Source organism: Urocitellus parryii, chromosome 14, assembly GCF_045843805.1.
Source record: "Urocitellus parryii isolate mUroPar1 chromosome 14, mUroPar1.hap1, whole genome shotgun sequence".
Lineage (NCBI taxonomy): Eukaryota > Metazoa > Chordata > Mammalia > Rodentia > Sciuridae > Urocitellus > Urocitellus parryii.
In genome coordinates, this window is record NC_135544.1 from 48,003,955 (window position 1) to 48,024,760 (window position 20,806).

The following is a 20,806-nucleotide window of genomic DNA, read 5'->3' on the forward strand; positions in this document are numbered from 1 at the left end:
GAGGGGATTTTTAAACGCTTTCACCAAAGAGAAATGATAAATATTTGAAGGGAAGAATATGCAAATTACCCTAATTCAATCATTATAGCACATGTATGAAAATATCACCTTGTATCTCATAAATATGTACAGTTAGTATGTATCAATCAAAAATAAAATAAAACTAAAAAAAAGCTAAACATATAACTGGCATATGACCCAGCAATCACACTGTGGGGTATTTGTCCTCAAGAAATGAAAACACGCTTTCACGAAATATAAATGGAATTTTCATAGCATCTGAAATTTGTATTATTTGTAACAGCTAAAAAAAAATTGACAACAACCCAGGTGTCTTTGACCGGTAAGTGGAAAAACTTAACTCTGGTACGTCCATGCAATAGAATATTAATCAGCAATAAAAAGGAACAAATTACTGATATACAAACAACTTACATGGATCTCAAGGTCATTCATTATATTGAATAACAAAATAACAACCTCAAAAGGTATGATTCCACTTACATGACATTCTGGAAAAGTGAAGGAAAGATCTGTGAAGAACAGATCAAGGGAGATCTGACTGTAAGTTTAGCAGAGCATAGTAGTTGCTTTGTAGAAATGGAGCAATACTGTATCCTGACCCTGGTGTTGGCTACACAAATCTAGACAGGTAATAAATTTTCTCACTACTGTACACACACACACACACACACACACACACACACACACACACAAGCATGAAATAACTGGGAAACTGTGACTATGATCTGCAGTTTAGTTAATAGTGTTAACACCAATGTCAGCGTCCTTGCTTAGGTAAGTACTATAATTATGGAAGATGTAATTGGATAAAGCAGGGAGATGGTATCTGGGAACTTTCTGCACTTCTTTTTCAACTTCTTATGACTTTAAAATGATTCCAAACTAAGAAGATTTAAAAATAGCTAATATTTGTTGAGTGCTCTCTGAGCGTCTACACTGTGCACAGAACTTCGTATATGTCAACATAATAAATCATAAATCTTGCAATAGAAAACTGTGTTCTTGTGTTTAACAGATGAAGAAACTAAGTTTCTGAAACTTAAAAACATGTGGGCAAGGACACCATTGCTAAATGATATGAGCAGTATCCACACCCTGGGAGTCCAGTTCCAGAGCCCCTGTCTTATCAGTAAGCAGTTTTTTGTTTGTTTGTTTTTTTTTTTTAAGAAAAATGAAAGACAGGAAAATAAAGAGGTCAGAACAGGAATCAATAACATGGAAAAAAAGAATTTTTAAAAAATGAAGTAAAGTGAGCATGTGAAACCCTGAAAAGTGATCTTTCTGGTACATTCTGCATCACTCGGTCCCATAGGAAAGCCGACGGCGTGTTACACTCTAAGAGACTGAAGGGGGCTGGAGGGAGGTAAGGAGCATTTTCAAAGGAACAGCACCAGCTCCCATTTGAGCAGGTCAGGGTAATTGGGGTTATTTAATCTAGGGAAAGTCAAGAGGTGGCTTAATTGCCACCATTTGCAAAGGCTTTTGTGAGCATGTCCAGAGGCTGTGGCTAAATGAAAGAGACTGAAACTGAAAAGACAGAATTTAGTTTGACATTAAAATAAAATGTTTTTCCAACCATCTGATTATGGACAAAACTAGGACAGATTAGATTCTTTCTTCTGAGACCCTCAAGAAGGAAACTTTAAGTTCATTCTCCTCAAGTTAAATCTGAAGGGAAGTGTTATGGTTTAGATATGAGGTGTCCCCCAAAAGCTCACATGTGAGATAATGCAAGAGGTTTAGGGGTGAAATGATTGGATTATGAGAGCCTTATTCCAATCAGCGAGTTAATCCTCTGATAGGGATGAACTTAGTGGGAACTGAGGGTGGGTCAGGTGTGGCTGGAGGAGGTGGGTCATTGGGGCGTAACTTGGGGACATATATATTTTGTCCCTGCTGAGTGGAGTCTGTCTCTCTCAGTCTCTCTGCTTTCTGGTGCCACATCCTGAGCTGTTTTCCTCTGTCACACCCCTCTGCCTTGACGTTCTTCTGCCTCACCTAGAACCCTGAGGAATGGAGTCAGCTGTCTGTGAACTGAGACCTCTGAAACTGTGACACCCAAACAAACTTTCCTCCTCTAAAACGGTTCCTGACATGTCTTTTGGTCACAGCAGCGAAAAGGGCTGCTTAAACAGGAAAGTCTGGCAGGTGCTGTGGCTCTTCACATATTAACTGTTTTAATCCTCATAGTCAAATGTAGGATAGACACAGCCATTCCCATCTCACAGATATGGAAACCTTGGTACCTGCCTAAGGCCACTCAGCAGCTCAGTGGCAGAGATAGGAGATTCAAATCCCAGTTTATCTGCCTTCTCAGCCCAGATCCTTTCATGACAATCATGCCCACGGTGAAACTTGGAGATTTAAGGACTTGGAGAGTCCATGCCTGCGGGCTACACCTGGATCCAATAATCAATTACAGTCCCTTCTAGCTCCAAAGGACGTCTGTGCTTCCCAAGGCTCCTAGTCTGGTTCTACCTCCACTCCAGCTCTGCTCCTCTCTGCGGAGGAACTCACCTTGGTCCAGTAAGCTCTATGCTTCTACTCCATCATTCTCCTTAGGGCATGCCTGCAGGGGATGGCACATGCAGTCAGAAGTGAAAGAGAAGAGTAAGCACATGCTGCCCCATTTTATAGACAAGAAACTCGAGTGGCCCAGTGGGCCGGGGATAGAATCAAACTTGTGCAGGAATGAAGAACAACTCAGGGAAGTGGGGAGTCCAGTCTCCTGAACTAAGACAGCCAGTGGAAGCCAGGTGGGAACAAATGTCCCTCTGGGCAGGCCTCATCCAGTCCAGGGCAATGGAGGTCCCTGGCTCCCCACAGACCAGCATGGGTAGCCACAGTTAGGACTCCAGGAAAGGTCTGCCACCAAAGTTCCCCAAGTGCGCTGTGTGTGTGTGTGTGTGTGTGTGTGTTCTAATAAGATTTTATTTGTGGAGATGAAGTTTGAATTTCATGTCATTTTTTCTCATTAAAAAAAAATTAATAGATTTTCATTTTTAGAGAAGTTGTAAATTTAAAGAAAAATTGAGCAAAAGCTACAGAGAATTTCCCATATGCTCCCAAGCAGTCCCTGCAGTTTCCCTTACTATTAACATCTTGCACTGGTGTGGCACACTTGCTGCAATGGATGAAACAATATGGATTCATCATGATGAACTGAAGACCATACTTGACATTAGGAGTCCCTTTGAGGTGTACATTCCCTGGTTTCTGCCAAAGGCAGGATGTGTATCCAGAGTTACAGTTAGTCTCACTGTCCCGAATGCCCCTGGGCCTCTCCTATACGTCCCTCTCCACCACACCTCCTCCGGTCACTGGTTATTTCCTGGTCCCTCTAGTTGTACTTTTTCTAGAATGTCATATGGTTGGAATCACACAGAACATAGCTTTCTTAGGCTGGTTTCTTTCACTTAATAATAAGCAAATTAAGTTTCCTTCGTCTCTTTTCATGGTTTGACTGTACTTTTTTTAAAAAATAAAATTACTTATTTTTCTATTTCATGGAATAACTTGAGATGGATTGGTGTAAGTTCTTTGAAGTTCTGGTAGAACTTGGCTGAGAATCCTTCTGGTCCTGGGCTTTTCTTGTTGGTAGGTTTTTGATGGCATATTCTATTTTATTGCTGAAAATTGATCTTTTATATTTTCTATGTCCTCCTGATTCAATTTGGGTAGGTCCTATGTCTCTAGGAATTTGTTGATCTCTTCATGATTTTCTATTTTATTGGCGTATAGATTTTCAAAATAGTTTCTGATTATCATTTGTATTTCTTCAGTGTCTGTGGTGATACTTCCTTTTTCTGTCATGAATTTTAGTAATTTTTCTCTCTCTTTCTCTTCATATGGAAATCAATAAAGGTAATTTATCACATCAATTGACTTATTTTTAAGAATCACATAATTACCTCAATAGATGCAAAAGAAGGATTTGACAAAATTTAGTATTCATTCATGTTCAAAACACTAGAAAAACTAGGGTGGTAGGAATATACCTCAACACTGTAAAAGCTGTTCATGATAAACCCAAGGCCAACATCATTCTAAATGGAGAAAAATTGACAGTATCCCTCTCAAAACTTGAACAAGATAGGGATGTCTTCTTTCACCACTTCTATTTAACATAGTTCTTAAAACCCTATGCAGAGCAATCAGGAAAGAAGGAGGAGAAGGAGGAAGAAAAGGAGGAGGAGGAGGAAGAGGAGGAGGAGGAGGAGGAGGAGGAGGAGGAGGAGAAAAAAGAAGGAAATTAAAGGGATACAAATAGGAAAAGAAGAGATCAAACTATCCCTATTTGCTGAGGACAGGATTCTATATTTAGAAGACCCTCCCCCCCCCCGCAAAAAAACTCTACCAGAAAGCTTCCGTAACTCATAAACTAAGCCAAGTAGCAGAATACAAGTTTAATACCCATAAATCAATTGGGTTTCTATACGGTAATGATGAATCAGCTGAAAGAGAAATTAGGAAAACTATCCTATTCACATTAGCCTCAAAAAATAAAGTAAAATACTTGGGAATCAACCTAACAAAAGAAGTGAAACACCTCTACAATGAAAACTACAGAACACTAAAGAAAAAAAATTGAAGAAGACCGTAGAAGATGGAAAGGTCTTCCATGTTCTTGGATAGAAAGAATTAATATTGTCAAAATGGCCATACTACCAAAAACACTCTACAGATTTAGTGCAATTCCTATTAAAATTTCATTGATATTCTTCAGACATTAGAAAAAAGTCATGAAATTCATTTGGTAAAATAAGACGCCCAGAATAACCAAAGAAATACTTAGCTAGAAAAGTAAAGCAGGAGATATCACAGTACCAGACCTTAAATTATACTACAGAACAAAAACACCATAGTGTTGGCACAAAAACAGACATGCAGACCAATGGAACAGCATAGAAGACACAGAGACAAACCCACATAAATACAGTTATCTCGTACTAGACAAAGGCACCATAAACATACATTGGAGAAAAGATAGTCTCTTCAACAAATGGTGCTGGGAAAACTGGAAATCCACATGTAGAAAAATGAAATTTAACTCCTACCTCTCACCCAGCACAAAACTCAACTCAAAGTAGACTGAGGACCTAGGCATTAGATCAGAGACCCTGAGCCTACTAGAAGAAAATGTAGGCCCCACTCTCCATCTTGTCAGCTTAGGAACTGACTTCCTCAACAAGACTCCTAAGGCACAAGAAGTAAACACAAGAATCATAAATGGGCTGGCATCAAACTAAAAAGCTTCCTCACAGCAAAGGAAACAAGAATAGAAAAAGAGAGCCTACATAATGGGAGAAAATATTTGCCACCTGCAACTCAGGGCATTAATCTCCAAGATATATAAAGAACTCAAAAACCTTAACATCAAAATAAATAAATAAATAAATAACCCAATCAATAAATAGGCAAAGGAACTGAACAGGCACTTCACAAAAGAAATATGATTGGTCAACAAATACGTGAAAAAAGTGTTCAATATCTCTAGCAATTAGAGGAAATGCAAATTAAAACTACACTGAGATTTTATCTCACTCCAGTCAGACGGCAATTATCAAGAATACAAGTAACAATAAAGGCTGGTGAGGATGTGGGGAGAAACGTACACTCATACATTGCTGGTGGGACTGCAAATGGTGTAACTACTTTGGAGATTCCTTAGAAAACTTGATATATCAAAGTGCATAAATGTATTCTGCTGTCATGTATAACTAATTAAAACAAATTAAGAAAATTCAAAACCCTAAAAAAAAGAAAGAAAGAAAATTTGGATGGAATCACCATTTGACCCCGTTATCCCACTCCTCAGTTTATATCCAAAGGAATCAAAATCAGCATACTACTGTGACACAAGCACATCAATGTTTACAGCAGTTCAATTCACAATAGGAAAGCTACAGAGCCAACCTAGGCACCCTTCAACAGATGAGTGGATAAAGAAAATGTGGTGCATATACACAATGGAATATTACTCAGCCATAAAGAAGAATGAAATTATGGCATTTGCTAGTAAATTTCATGCTAAGTGAAATAAGCCAATCCCCAAAACCAAAGGCAAATGTTCTCTCTGATATGTGGATACTAACAGACAAAAGGGTAGTGGTCATGGATAGAATAGAAATTCATTGTATTAGGCAACAGGGAATGAAGGGAAGGAGGAGGTACAGGAATTGGAATGAGCAGAATGAATGGAATATCACTTCCCTATGGTCATATATGAATACCCTACTGGTTAAACTCTACATCACATACAATCACAAGAATGGGATCCTAATTAGAATAAGTTAAACTCCATATATGTATAATATGTCAAAATACATTCTGTATTTCTAAAAAGAAAAAATCTAAATGAAAAATCAGGGTTTTTTTTTTTAAAAAAGAAAAGTTTTGAGTTTGCGGAAAAATTGAGCAGAAAATAAGAGTCCCCACATTTTCCCTTCAACCTCCATCACAATTTCCTCTGTTATTTACATCTTGATTTAGTGTGCTATGTTTGTTACAATCAGTATTGATATATTATTATTAATTAAAGTAAAAAGTCAGTGTTAGGGCTCAAAGGGTTTTGACATATGGGGAATTACATGTGTCCATCTATAGCTTATTTCTCTTTATCAATGAGTAAAATTCCATTGTATGGACATACCACAGCTTGTTTATCCATCCACAGACTGAAGGACATTTGGGTTGCTTCCATTTTTTTTTTTTTGGCAATTATGAATAAGGTTGCTATAATCATTTATGAGTAGGTCTTTGTATAGACATGTTTTCAACTTATTTGGGAGAAACAAGGATCGCAATTACTGGCTTGTGTGATAAGAGCATGTTTTGTAAGAAACTGCCAAAGTGTCTTGTGAAGTGTCTGTATCATTTTGACTTCCCACCAGCAATGAATGAGAGTTCCTGTTGCTCCACATCCTCACGGGCATCTCATGATGTCGGGGTTCTGGATTCCAGCCATTCTAATAGGTGTGTGGTTGAATCTTACTTTAACCTAAGTGTGTCTTTTCTTAAGCATGGTGTTCCACTGCCTAGAGTCAAAGTCAAAAGCAAATCTTAAAAATCTTCCAGGATTCAGCCCATAGTTGTCATTTTTAGAAGCTCCATCCACTCAAACAGGAGGATTCTCTTAAGAGAACAAAATACTCTAAGACAATTAATTTCTACTGCTGAAGACACAGCTGGTATTTCTTAGTACCTGAAATACATTGAGCTGGAAAACATCAATCAGAATGAGTCCCTTCTTCACTAATATACTAAAATGATGTGAGGATACCTGAAAGAAAGTTGTCTTCCATTAATTACGAGCTACATAAAGGCATTACCTTTGACTTTTCTGAATTTGCTTTTGTTCGATAAAACTCCTCTCAGATTTAAACACTGTGCAGTCCTAAATTACTTTGTACTCTTCTAGGATATGAAAGGCTGTGTGTTGGGAGTCTGAGGATGGGAGTCAGGAACCTCCCTTCTTCAATGGTTTACCCAGACATTCTCCAACACATTTTATGGAAACTAGCGCAACAGAATAATGGGAAGAAAGATTTTCTGTATATTGTTACACCTGCTATGACTTGAATTTTCAAATAGTAAAAGACATTTTCTTGCTATATTTACCTTGAAGTTGCACTTCACACCTGCATGTTTACATAATGGTTTTGATGGTTGTTAACTCTATAAAGATTCAGGCCATAAAATGCAAAAAAAAAAAAAAATTCTTGAAAAGAATTCATTCAATTTCATGTTTTTTTTTTTTTTTTTTTTTTTTTACAAATGTGAACTTTCCACTCTTAGAACTCTATGCCCACGAAACTTAACATAATAAAAAGTCACAGAACACATCCACCTTGAAAAATTATTGGCAAGGATCTTAAATTTTTAAATGGTCCATTTTATGTGCCATTCTTAACATGCAAAGATCAAACTACATCAAACAAGTGCTTTCTCCTCAACAGCTTATCTGCTGCTGGTGGCAGCTCCTCCGAAGCCTGGGAAATAGTCCATAATTAGGTGGCAAAGATGCCTGAAAACTATTCCAAACCAAATGGCAAAGCATTGAAGAGAAGCATCAAGAGGCATTTGCTAGGAATACATTTAACATTTGGAATAACTTTTTGTTGTTTTTCAACATCATATTTTGTAGGATATGTTCAATTGCTTCTGTTTTAAACTACTGGCCATATAACAAAGAAGCAGTCCAGTCCTCCCTGTATCTCACATGGCAATGTCCGTACGAAACGTAAGGAGCTTTGAGTGACTCGGCGAAGCTCTCACACCTCTACCATGCTAAGGAGATGCTCCCCAATATTTTTCTGCCAATCTAAGCAGAGTTATTAGACATTCTGCTGAGGGCTTTTTAAAAGGGGGGTTGGCACTGGTAAAAGTAAAAATATCATAGTTTGTGTCTATTAAAAAATAACTTTCCTGTCGATACTGGATTACTAATTGCTGAACTAAAGACATCTTCACTAATTCAACCTTATGTCCCTGATTAATTTACCACAGCGTCCCCAGGACTGGATAGCAGCAAGTACTGAATGATGTCCTTCCCTCCCCATTCCCTCCCTACTGCTGGATGTGTGCACTGCACCACACTGAAGATAAACTCCTCTAGCAATCTAGCTACGGGCTGAGTGGTATCCTCTCAAAAAAAGAAACAAATGGAAGTCCTAACCCCCAGTAGTTGGGAAGGTGGCCATCTGGGGAGCCAGAGTTGCTGCAGGTGTAATTAGATAAGGTGACGTCCCAGGGAGCAGTGCCGCAGGCTTCTCTCGGCCCGGGCCAAGCGAGCTGGCTGAGCCCCGTTCCTGCCGCTGCCTGCGGCACCCCTGCTGAGCGATTCCCTGCTGAGCTGTTAGTGCACGCCGCTTGCAATCTTACAACCCGGTTGGGCACAAAAACACAAGCCAGTCAAACTGAGACAAAGTTTTATTTAGAGAGAGGCCGTGTGCGTCCCCTCCCAAGTGGGTCCACCACACGTGTGTTCTACCTGAGCCGGGGGGCTTCCCCTTCCCCCGGAACACCCTCCTACCATCCTTCCCAACCAATGGGAACTCTCCCATTACAAGAGTGACATGAGTAACCTGAGTCCTGAAATGGGCCCAGCTAAACAGCATGAGTCCAATTACCATATGAATGTGAATTGCTGGCTGGCAGTCATTAAATCCAAAGGTGCCTGTATCAATATTTTTGCTGTGGCTCCTAACAGAGCAGAGTGGGCCCCTCACTATACATGGCCACTGTCCTCATAGAAAGACCCTGTGAAAACATGACGACAGGGACAGAGACTCTAGAGATGTTGCTGTAAGCAAAGGGATGCGAGAGACCAACAGAGGGTAGGAGGGGCCAAGGAAGAGTTCTGGCGGAAGGTTTCAGAGGGAGCCTGGCTCTGGACACCTTTCAGTTGTCTAGATTTCAGATTCCAGACACCTCCAGAGCCACGAGACAATACAGTTATGTTATTTTCAGCCACCAATTGGTGGCCATTGGTTACGGCCGCCCCAGAAAACTTAACACGTGCACCCTTGAAAAGGGGGTTCTAGAACTCAGAGGCTCAGACCTGGGGGTCTGTGACAGGTCTCCTGGCATCCAAAGCTCCCCAAGACAGGATCCCACACTGGCTGCAGCAATCTCTCCCCAGGGACCCCAGAATCCTCCTCGACCCAGGGTGGGGGGGGCTTCGTTATTTGTCCCCACACTTCTGTTAACAAGGTCACAGCCTCCAAGGATACTGCTCCAAGGTTCTTGGGCGTATAAGTGCATTTTTAGTTTGATTTTTTTAAACATACATACACTAAGAAATTGATAAGTTCATCTTAAAATCAAGATACTTTTAGGATATTTTATGTCATATTTTTAACCTTAAGATTCTATTTGATTGCTTTTATACACATGAAATCACTTTAACTTGAAAGCTGTTACTATGGGCTGAATTCTGCAACGATCCCCAAGTCAACAGGTGGGAGCCCCGACTCCCACTGGGATCCTACGTGGAGATGGGGTCATTAGAACGCTGTGAGGTCTAAATGAGGTCAGAGAGTGGAATACCCATCATGGGACTAGTGCCTTTGGAAGGAGAGACACCAGAGAAGTCACTCTGTCCCCAGCCATGCGAGTACACAGAGAGGAGGCAGCATCCACAAGCCATGGAGAGAGCCCTCCCCAGAGCCAGCTGGCCCACGTCTTGGTCTTGGGCCTTCAGAGCCGCGAGAAAATCAGTGTCAGCTGTTGAAGCCGCTCAGTCTCTGGCCCTGTGTTGGGCAGCCCAGGAAGACTAAGCAGCTGTCATACGCAGACAAGAAAGCCACTTAATGCAATGATGAGAACACCTTACACCCCTAGGGGTGATGAGATAGCATCTGGGTGAGGACCCTCTTCCTGGAAACTGTCGATGTTTTAAGTGCCACAAATGCTTCCAGGCCTGTGTTGCAGTTGCTCAGCTCGGTCCCTTTCCATGACAAGCAAGACTGATTTGCTCAGGTTACCCTGTGTTTCGTGGCACTGTCCTGTGCTCTGAGGTTGGTTGACAGGAGGAGAGCGGGGAGAAGAGCTTGGTCCCGTCCCTCCTGGAGCTCACACAGGTGGAAAAGCCTGTGGGCTGTGGCTGGGCACCTGCCCAGACCTCTCAGCCAGTCGTGTCATGCCTGCACAGGGCCGTGGCCTGTGGGAGTCAAGGGCAGGGGTGGACCCAGGCTGCTTCTCTGTCCGGCTCCCCTGATGCCTTCTCTTACCTATAAACACCCAATGACATCCATTGCCCCCGCTGCAGATGCCAAGTCCTACTTGCTTGCTGGGATTCTCCTCCATACTTTGTCCCAGAAATAACAGCTCATCTAGACCCCCTGGCTCGGCACGTCTTCCTGTTGGGATAAGGCTGGGGTGAATCCCTGCTGCTTCCCATCCCACCGGATGGCCACTGCTCCTCCTGGCACAGCCCCATGCATCCCCACTGCCCTGGCATATTGGGGTCACTTCTTAGGAAGGGATGGGGAGAAGGGAACGGGCGTGAGGCATCTCAGGTAGGGCATGGAGGAGGTCTTTCTGCTTTTCTCTTTACCTTTTCATTCCTTTGAAAAAGGATCCAGCACAACTTTTCAAACTTATGGCCGTTTTCCCATGAACGATAATAAGAAATGCCAAACCCCAAGAGAAAAGAGAACCTCCCACATCGGCAGCGTTTTTTATATGATTGGGCTGACATTTTTCTATCCTATGTTCCTCTGCCTCTGCAAAGTACCGAGAAGTCACGTAAGGCACCGATGGCTTATTATTTTTATACACACGGACCTATTTTTCAAAAACTGTCATTCACAGGAGTTGAGGTTTCCTGGTGTCCACTCGGTCAATAGCGGCTTCCCCACCTGAGTGTGATCTTGGTTACCATCCTTCTAGAATTCTCAGTTCCATACGAATAGCTCCACTCTTCTGTCTCATGGGTTTTGTGGTGCTTCTTGCCTTCATTACTTAATGCCTTATTTTAAGCCGTTGGAATTCCGTTGCTTTCATAAGCTTATCAGAATTGTTTCAAATACATCCTTCATTAGAGAGAGCAATGACTTATGTTGTGTCATCTATTTTCATTGCAAAGTCTTAAGGAAATCGTTCTGCCTTATAGGCTCTCCCTTTTATGGCTGATAGAAAAAAAAAAAAACCACACCACCCCCTTCTTTTCCACACAAAAACCTTTATTCTCTCAGTTTGGAGTTAGTGATTTTAGTATTTAGTAATAGCAGCAATCATTCTTTTTTATTTACCATATGCAGTTGGTAAGATTTTTTTATTTTACTATTTTTCTTTTCAGTTTATGGTAATGTTCTCTCTCTCTCTCTTTTTTTTTTGTATGATAAAGTCATAAGCCTAATTTTCCCTTCTGTTAGGTCTTGATTATTCCCCCCACAGGCTGATATTTAAAATAAAAGCATTTAAGACTTAATGTTAGCAGAACAGTTATGTGCTTGCATGCAGAGATGGGAAAATAAGCCAACAGACACTGTTAATATTATTCCATGCAAATGAAGCCTAATGCAGCTCCTCCAGATAGGAGCTTCCCTTCAGGGCTGATCTGACTGTGAAACTGTGCCTACATCTTAAAAAGGTAACAAGTGAGAGAGAGGGCAAATAGGAATCAGTCTGCCACTGCCACTGCAGGACTAACTTTTCAGTGTCCTTGGCGTCTGACAGGAAAAACTGCAACCTAATAATTACATCCCTTGTGTGAGAGTCTACTCTAAATTAACTTGTGCCGTTTTTCTTTTGCCTTTTTTAATTTCTTGATTGACAGACCTAATAATTGTTCGTGTTCTTGGGGTACAATGTGATACTTTGACTCACGTACCCCTTTTGTACAATTCAACAGAAACAAAAAGTAATCCAATTTTTAAAATAGGCTAAAGGCCCGAATAAACATTTCTTTAAAAATGACATACAAATGGTTAAAGGATATATAAACTGAACATCACTGTTGTGCTTTGAATCTTAGATGTCTTCCAAAGACCTGTATGTAAAGGCTTGGTCACCATCCTGTGGCACTATTAGGAGTTGGTAGAATATCTAAGAGGCGGGACTAGTGGAAGGGAGTTAGGTTACTGGAGTCTCTCTCTCTCTCTCTCTCTCTCTCTTTCTCACCACTATGAGATAAGCACCTTCTCTGACATGCCCTCCTGCCATGATATACTTACTGTGCCTCAACAGGCCCAAAGCAACAAGCAATGTGGCCAAACAACCATGGACTAAAGTCTCTGAAACCATGAGTCAAAATAAACCTTTCCTCTTAATAAGTTGATTTGGGAAGGTATTTTGTGACAGTGACAGAAAACTGACAAACACAATCACTAACCATCAGGGAAATATAAATCGAAATCACAATGAGATATCACTTCATTCCAGGTAGCAAAAAGAAAAATTTAAAAAATAGCAAATGCTGATGAGGATGCTGAAAACAAGAGAATTCTTACTCGTCGGTGGGAATGTAAATTAGTACAGATATTAAAGAAAACAATATGGAGGCTCCTCAAAAAATTAAAAATAGAACTGCCACATGATCCAGCAACCCCACTATTGCGTATACAGCCAAAGAATATGAAATCTACACTTCAGAGAGACATAAGCATTCCCATGTCTATTGCAGCATTATTGGTAATAGGAAAGAAATGGAATCAAATTAAGTGTCCCTCAATGAATGAATGAGTAAAGAAAATGTGTTTTATACACACAGTGGAATATGATTCAGCTGCAGAAAGGACAAAATCCAAAGGACATTATGTTGTTACTGATTTTAACAAACGCAGTAGAACTGGCACCAGTGTAGGCATTAGCTTAAGGTGACAGGAGGATGGGACAAACAGCTTTCTGAAAGGTTATCTGGAGGCAGATCAAAAGTTGAAACAAAGACTTGGTTCCATAGAAGTCAAAGGACAGGGTTACAGGAAGTGGGGATGGAGCTGAAAGGCTTTTGTCACCTTGTAAGAGGAGGTTTTAAATGAAAGTTGAGCCGACACCTTGACAATCAGCCTCAACTGCCAATTCCTTGAGACCAAGGATGTCTGAATAAGAGTCAGCCTCCAGCTCCCCACACAGGCGAGGAACTGGGCTCCCTGCCTGAAACGGCCTTCCTCATCCCTCGGCACGGCTAAGTCCGCCTCACCCTTCAGGTCTCAGCGTAGAGGTCAGCTCCTAAGAAAGGTCTCCCAGACCAGCCTCCGTGCCCACTGTGCCCACTGCTCCAGAAGGTAGCACGAGAAGGAAGAAGACAAGGACAACCCGAAGGGAATGTAAAGGACAGGGGCTTGTCCCCAAGGGCAGCCCACACCCCATCAACACCTTCCCGTCTTTGGGTTCAATCCAACCTCAGACCTCCCCTTCTTTTTCCTGTCCTCCAAGATCTTTAATCTCATTGGTTTCATTGTCCTCATTAATCATGGCTTCTCAGCAGCATAAAAAAATACTAGCAATAAACAAGGTAAAAAGGACCTAGAGGAATTGGAACGGGAACAATAGGAAAAAAAGGACAATGAAGAGGAGAGGAGGGGTACTTGAAACACATTATAACTGAATGAAATCTAAACACATAAAAGACAGACCCATCTGGAATTTAAATAGTTTTATGAGGGCCTTTGCAAGAAGTGATTATGTCAGTGAACCGAAAAGAAGAGGGATAGAAAGGAGGGGTCACTGTGTGGTCACTTTTACAAGCCAAGAGATACGGTGTCCAGTCACTGGCCACTGTCATAAAAGAGCAGAACAAGGCCTCTGGGAAGATAGTTTGTAAATGCAAAAGATCATCATCCTTTTTACAGAGCACATTCTGATGGAAAAGCACATACAAGACTTAGTTAACTTCCAAAATCAGTTAAAAACTACTGTCTACAGTTTGCCAAAGACTTAATACAATGAATGCCTACCTCTTGTGGTTTTGTTTCTTCTGTGTGTGGGTTTTGTTTTTTCTTTTTAATGGCTCACCAATAAAGAGTTGTGTCATGATCCTCTCTTAGCTAATGATTCCTCCCTGTCTCTTTAGAACTCTGAAAAGGAGAAATTAGATGTAAATATAAATGTTTCCCTAGCCTCTCTACAAGAATAAAATTAAAAGACCCGTTACCTAGTAATGAAAAAGTTTTCCTTAAATGAAAATTCATTTTTTCCAGTGACCCAACTGCAGAACAATCAACAATAACAGGCTTTATATCCAAAAGGGACAGGAGGAGGGAACACAGTATGCTTGCCCTGGGTTCAGAAGGGTTGTTCCTAAACAATGAGGATTCAGCATGTCTGTGAGATGGGGGTCTGAGAAAGATATGCCAGCGATGTTTTAAATTCTTTTTTATTGTTTAATTATTTTTAAAAGCTTATTCTTGTCTAATCTTATCATTAGAAATGATCATAAGAAATGATCCTAAGATCATGATCCTATCATTCACTGCTCTATTAACTGCTGCCAGGGAGAAGCCAAAGGACTGTTAAAATCTGTTACATTGCACTTGAACCAATGTGGAGACAGAACCAACCCAAAATCAGGGCACCCCAGCGGGCACGGTTCCCTGGTTCCTGCGGGAAGGACGGCAGCTAGACCAGACCTGGGAAGAGATATGCTCATAAAATATGGAGCTCAGGAGATGCTCAAAAAATCCTGAGAAGTACAGTCTCACACCAAGTGCTAAGACACAGGAAGCTGGGGCTGGTGATTTAACACATTTGACGGAAAGGCTTCCCTCTCTCCCCCATCTGCAGGGGAAGAGGACGGCTCTGCTTAATGAGGCTGCAGACAGCATTCAACCGCTCTGACCTGTTCCATGTCACTGTAAGCAAATGGCAAAATGTTAAAGAGTTTCCTCGATTTCAGGGATACATCTTCTTGGATTGTCTAGAAATTCTCTTGGGGATGCTGACTTTAAGGAATATTTCTTTTAATATGATGAAACACCAGGGGAAGGGAAAACAGAAGGTGAGCGCTAATAAATCTACTGGAGACTTAACGCCACTGCAGTCTAATGAAGAGGGAAGCTGTCAATGGCAATGTGTGTAGCACCGGCTTCTGCGTGGAAAACAGCTAAATGAGCCAAGATAATTTAAAGGGGTCTACTTATTATATGAGAGGAAACTTTCCTACAAGAATCTCGACGCTGTGAAAAACCCGCACAAGGTCAACTCAGAATCGATGTCAGCATTAACACTGTCATCTTTTATATGAACTTGAGGCCTCCTGCAGTGCCATTATAAGCATTACTCTATACTACCATGATAGTAATTATTCCCACGTGGGGACACAAGCCCTGAAATATAGCTCGGCTCCGTGTATAAGTGAGCCAGGGATGGAATCGGTTCTATCAACCAGGTTCCCAAACCCCAACCCAATACTTTTATTATTCTCCCCCTCCTTAAGGTCAAGTTTTCTTAAGAAGGAAATCAATCTCCTTAAGAAATCTTCCTGGTTTGTGAAGAGCATGAGCTTTGGAAACAGACAAATCTAAGTTCCGGACCTTACTTATCCACATATTCATTGTGTAAGTTTGGATAAGGAACCTTCTGTCTCTGAGCCTCAGTTCTACCATCTATAAAATGGGGTCACTGTACAATGAACCCATGGCAGCCATTATTGTTATCCACTAATTTTTGGTTTTCCTCTCCCCCACCCCCAGCACATTGAAGACAGTGCTTCTCAGGGACCTGCCATAGGGTGTACGTCTAGTTCTGATCAATGAAGAAGAAGCAAGTGCAAAGTGTGTTCCCTCCAGGTCTGGACAATAAACTGTCCCTGCATGAAGCTCCGTCCTCTATCTTAGCAGCCTCGGGCTGAGATGGAAGAGTCATCCTGAGACCAAAGAAGCTTGTAGCACCTCAAGTCACTTTGCCCTGACTACAGTGGACTTTGCTCTGCCTGGTGAAGCCACCCAAACACTGGGGTGACCATAGCAACACAGTATAAGCCAGCATATGGTGACCAGCATGTTACTCACATGATGTGGAAAAGATTAAATGAAAGTGTGAAAAAATGTTCTTTTTTTGGAGGGTGGGTGGGGACCAGGGATTGAACTCAGTCGGGGCATGCAATCACTGAGCCGCATCCCCAGCCCTTTTTGTATTCTGATTTAGTACGTTGTACTAACACCAATTAATGAATGTCAGTCCTTGTTATTTTTATTATTGTGCTGTGGCTAAATCTGGGAACTAAGGTCACAATCTTAAAATGCTCAGTGTACAGCCCATTCATTCCCTCCACAAGTGTTTACTGAGTCTCCATAATGTGCAAGGCACAGTGCTGAGAGCTAAATACATAAGGATGGACAAGAGATCATATTAGCTCATAGGGCACCGAGACCTAAGTGGTCTTTGAAAATTATCTAGATACCACTTTCTGAGAGGGTTCAGGTATAATACTTCATAAACATGCAGGAATATGTTCTAGTGACTTGGGAAGGAATGAAATCCTGCCTGGCAAGGACTTGAGGTATTTATTAGAGTATGCATCTTAGACACTCCTGAGGTCTAACTCTGTCCATGCACAGGACTCACTAAATCATCCTACCCACTGACGAGAGCTTCCCATGTTCCATGCACCCGGGTGGAAATGATCAAGAATCACAAGGTCTTTAACTTCCAGCAGTGATATTTAGTGAACAGATGGCTTCTCAGCATTAACATCTCACCTCTCATCCTATAGCCCCTGCCAGCTATGGCGAAGCGTCATAGGGAACATTAACATATCTAGCTTACTTTATGAAATATTTACGCATACAGACATTTATGTATAATACATGTGGATGGAAAATGTCTTTAAAGAAATTTAAAGCATATGATCCCACACATGTCAATCTCCCAAATTTTTAATCTTATTGTTTTCTCCTTGATTCCTGGAACTATACTTTTCCTAAGCAGGAAATTCTCCCAAGACTCCTTGGAGTTCAGTTAATAGAATATTCTTGACTGAACATCAAACTGGGCCTAGACACAACGTGATGGCTCTGAGTCCCTTACACCGCCATATTTTCATTTACTTGGGTAAAATGATGACATCTGAAAAATGTACATACTTGAACTCAAAATTCAAAATCAGTATCCCACTGCATCAGAAAAACAATATCGGTTCTAAGCAGATTCCCACAGAATTTAACAGCGAGACACTGTAGCATTTCTCAGTAGTTGATCTGTCACCTTCAAATCCAATTTAAATTTCCAACAACTTTGCTTTAGAAGTTTTCCCATGAAATTTGGTCTTTGCCTGACTTGCCTGCTGTAAATTCTATTAACCAAACTCTGCAAGGCCTTTCACTCCTCTTGAATAATTCTATACTTAGGAGGGAAAAAAAAAAAAAAAAAAAAGATCCTGAAACATCTAGCAAACACCTTCCATATTTCAGCAAGTAAATTTATGAGCTCAAGGTTTAAACTTTGGTTATTTTTTTTCCTCTCAGATTACCCCAAAGACTGGATTTGATACCTGAGCAATCATATTTTCCAAAGCACAGAAAACCTCACAAAATGCATGAGAGTTTGGACCCACCCTGTAAGGCCCAGGCTGTTGGAACACAGAGCAGAATTACTTTCTGGCTCGTCTCTCTTGTGTCCCCAAAATGTGGAATCTACCTGTGTCACCGGTAATGGAGGCCTATGAACCTTCTCTCTTTTCCAACCCTGGCAGAAGTCTTCAAGCTCCTTCAAGATCCCAGAAGCCTCTCCACCTCACATTCCCCTACCCTACAGACTCCCATCCTGGGCGTCTGGGCTTCCTCCCTTGAAAACAGGATGCTAGTCAGATAATAAACCAGATTAGGTTGAGAAATGCCTCAGTCTAGTTAAGAAAATGTCTAGGAACAATACGGGTCTGTTCTTGGAGCATCATGGAGATGTGGGAGGAGGCTACTTTTGGAGTCCTTCAAATAATTCTGCCTGGACGACTGCTGACCCCACGGGCCCTGCAGCATGTGACAGGTCACCAAAGTGAGATGTTCACTGGAGTGGACATGAGCCTCCAAAATGATCTACATTTTTCGTGTACAACACACACTTGAGGCTCTTTTTTTTAAACATGAAAACATATTTTGAAATATTCGGGAGAAAACCAATGGAGAAAGAAACACAACCTGCAGGTATTCACTTACATCCTCACATCACATTGCCTTAAATGCATTCAACAAACAAAAGCTTCCTAGAGAATGTGCAGAAAGGGAAGAAAAGCCATGTTTCCTAACCAACCTGTGACCTGCAAAGGCCCTTGCACCTGTGTCAGAGCTTTAGGGCACGGTGCTCTCACCAACCTTTCCTGAAAAGGGCCAGAGGATTAAATACGCTAGGCACCGCGGGCTGCGCAAGGTTTCCATCGCATCTTTCTCATCTATTTATTTAGATGAAACACAAACTGTAAAAACCATTCTTAGCTTGAGGGACATTTGATGGCCACCTCGGTCCTGCGTGTTGTAATCTGCACAGCTCTGCATGCCACATCCTGCTGCCCCCAGAAGCAATGCATGCCAGTCGTCCAACCAAATAAAAAGTAGTAAAATACAGAAAACCGAAAAGCTTCTGCTCAAAAGGAAAGTGCCTTGAAAGACAGGCACTAAAATCAAGTCCAATTCTGCCTAAATCATTTTATTGGACTTATAGAATTCCAATAGAAATCCCAATAATGTTTGTATTTCTTTTTATTTATCTATTTTTGGTTTTGTTTTAGGGCAGGAGAAGGAGGCTATCGGAGATAGGGGATAAAGAATTTGGCAAACGATTCTGATTTGTATAAAGAAAATTAGAAAGATTAAAATAACTACATTCTGGGAAGTAATTGCCAAAGAGTAACATAATCTCTCCAATAAACAAAAGATATGATAAAACTATAATAATTAAGAGTGTCATTCTCAGGTAAACAACAACAACAACAAAAAAAACAATAAAAAATAGCATAGAATCCGACCCTATGATATGTAAGGCATGAATATGTGAGGAACATTGATAAAAGTCTGTGGAGACACAGGGCTGATTCTGTAAGATGGCTGGTCACCAATTATCTAAAGAGGAGAGCCAAGTTGGGGTTTCTTCACAAAATATACTCCAAATTAAATCCAAGTAAATCCTAGAGCTTAAAAATTCCATTGGAGGAGCTAGAAGATAATATGATTAAATTATCTTAATTATTTCTTTCTGTATGAGGAAAACCTTTTTAAAACTATGGCAGGAATCACAGACACATAGTCTCAAGATGTAATTGACTTCTCAAAATAAAAATTAATAAATTAAAGTAATGATTTGTATATTGTAAACTTATACTATATGAAATGTAGTAAACATTTGTAATATATTATAAGCTGTAGATTGTACAGTAAATTAAAATTCTAAATAAAATTTAGTCAATCACCTATGAAAAAATAATCTTAAAAAAATAAAAACAGGGCTGGGGATGTGGCTCAAGCCGTAGCGCGCTCGCCTGGCATGTGCGGGGGTGCTGGGTTCAATCCTCAGCACGACATACAAATAAAAGATGTTGTGTCTGCCGAAAACTAAAAATAAATATTTAAAATTCTCTCTTTCTCTCTCTTTAAAAAAAAAACAAAAAAAAATGAAAAAAATACTTTCAACAAATGTAATAGACAAAATGTCAACGTCCTTAATATATTAAGATCCATTTTAAGCTGAAAGAAAGATACATAACTTCAACAGATAAAAAAAATCAAAGAGTTTTTTTAAGCAACAAAAAATTTAATACAGATTAAAAATATGTAACTTCACTGGTAATATTGCAAATTGGAGCAATGTATTTGATTTTGCTGATCAAATGAGCCATGCTAACATGCAAAACCTGTTGGGGGTATTGAATCCAGCTTCCAAACCATTGCTGACTGAAATGGAAATTGGCTCAGTCACTCTAGTAAATAAATTGGCACATATTACATATCAAGTACCTTTCAAAGTGGTCTTACTTTATGACCTAGTAATTTTACTTCAAGGAATCAATCTAAACACAACAAACATTAATGTGGACAAATACATATATTTATATACACTAAGAAGTGCATGGAGTCATTATTCATAGAGCTAAAAACCACTTAAAGCCTAACGCTGAGAAATGACTAGCAAGTTATGGCATATACATATTATGAAATACTAAAATACCATGAAAATTATGCTTATAAAGAATTTTTTAAAAAGAGAGAGAGAGAGAGAGAATTTTTTAATATTTATTTTTTAGTTTTCCGTGGACACAACATCTTTATTTAATTTTTATGTGGTGCTGAGGATGGAACCCAGCGCCCTGGCACATGCCAGGCGAGTGCGTTACCGCTTGAGCCACATCCCC

General features: G+C 40.5%; 1 protein-coding gene across 1 annotated transcript in view; it reads right to left on the reverse strand.

Moving 5' to 3' along the window:
* Positions 1-20,806, reverse strand: part of Csgalnact1 (chondroitin sulfate N-acetylgalactosaminyltransferase 1) — a 307,763-nt gene that overhangs the window by 188,254 nt on the left and 98,703 nt on the right. The window lies entirely within an intron of this gene.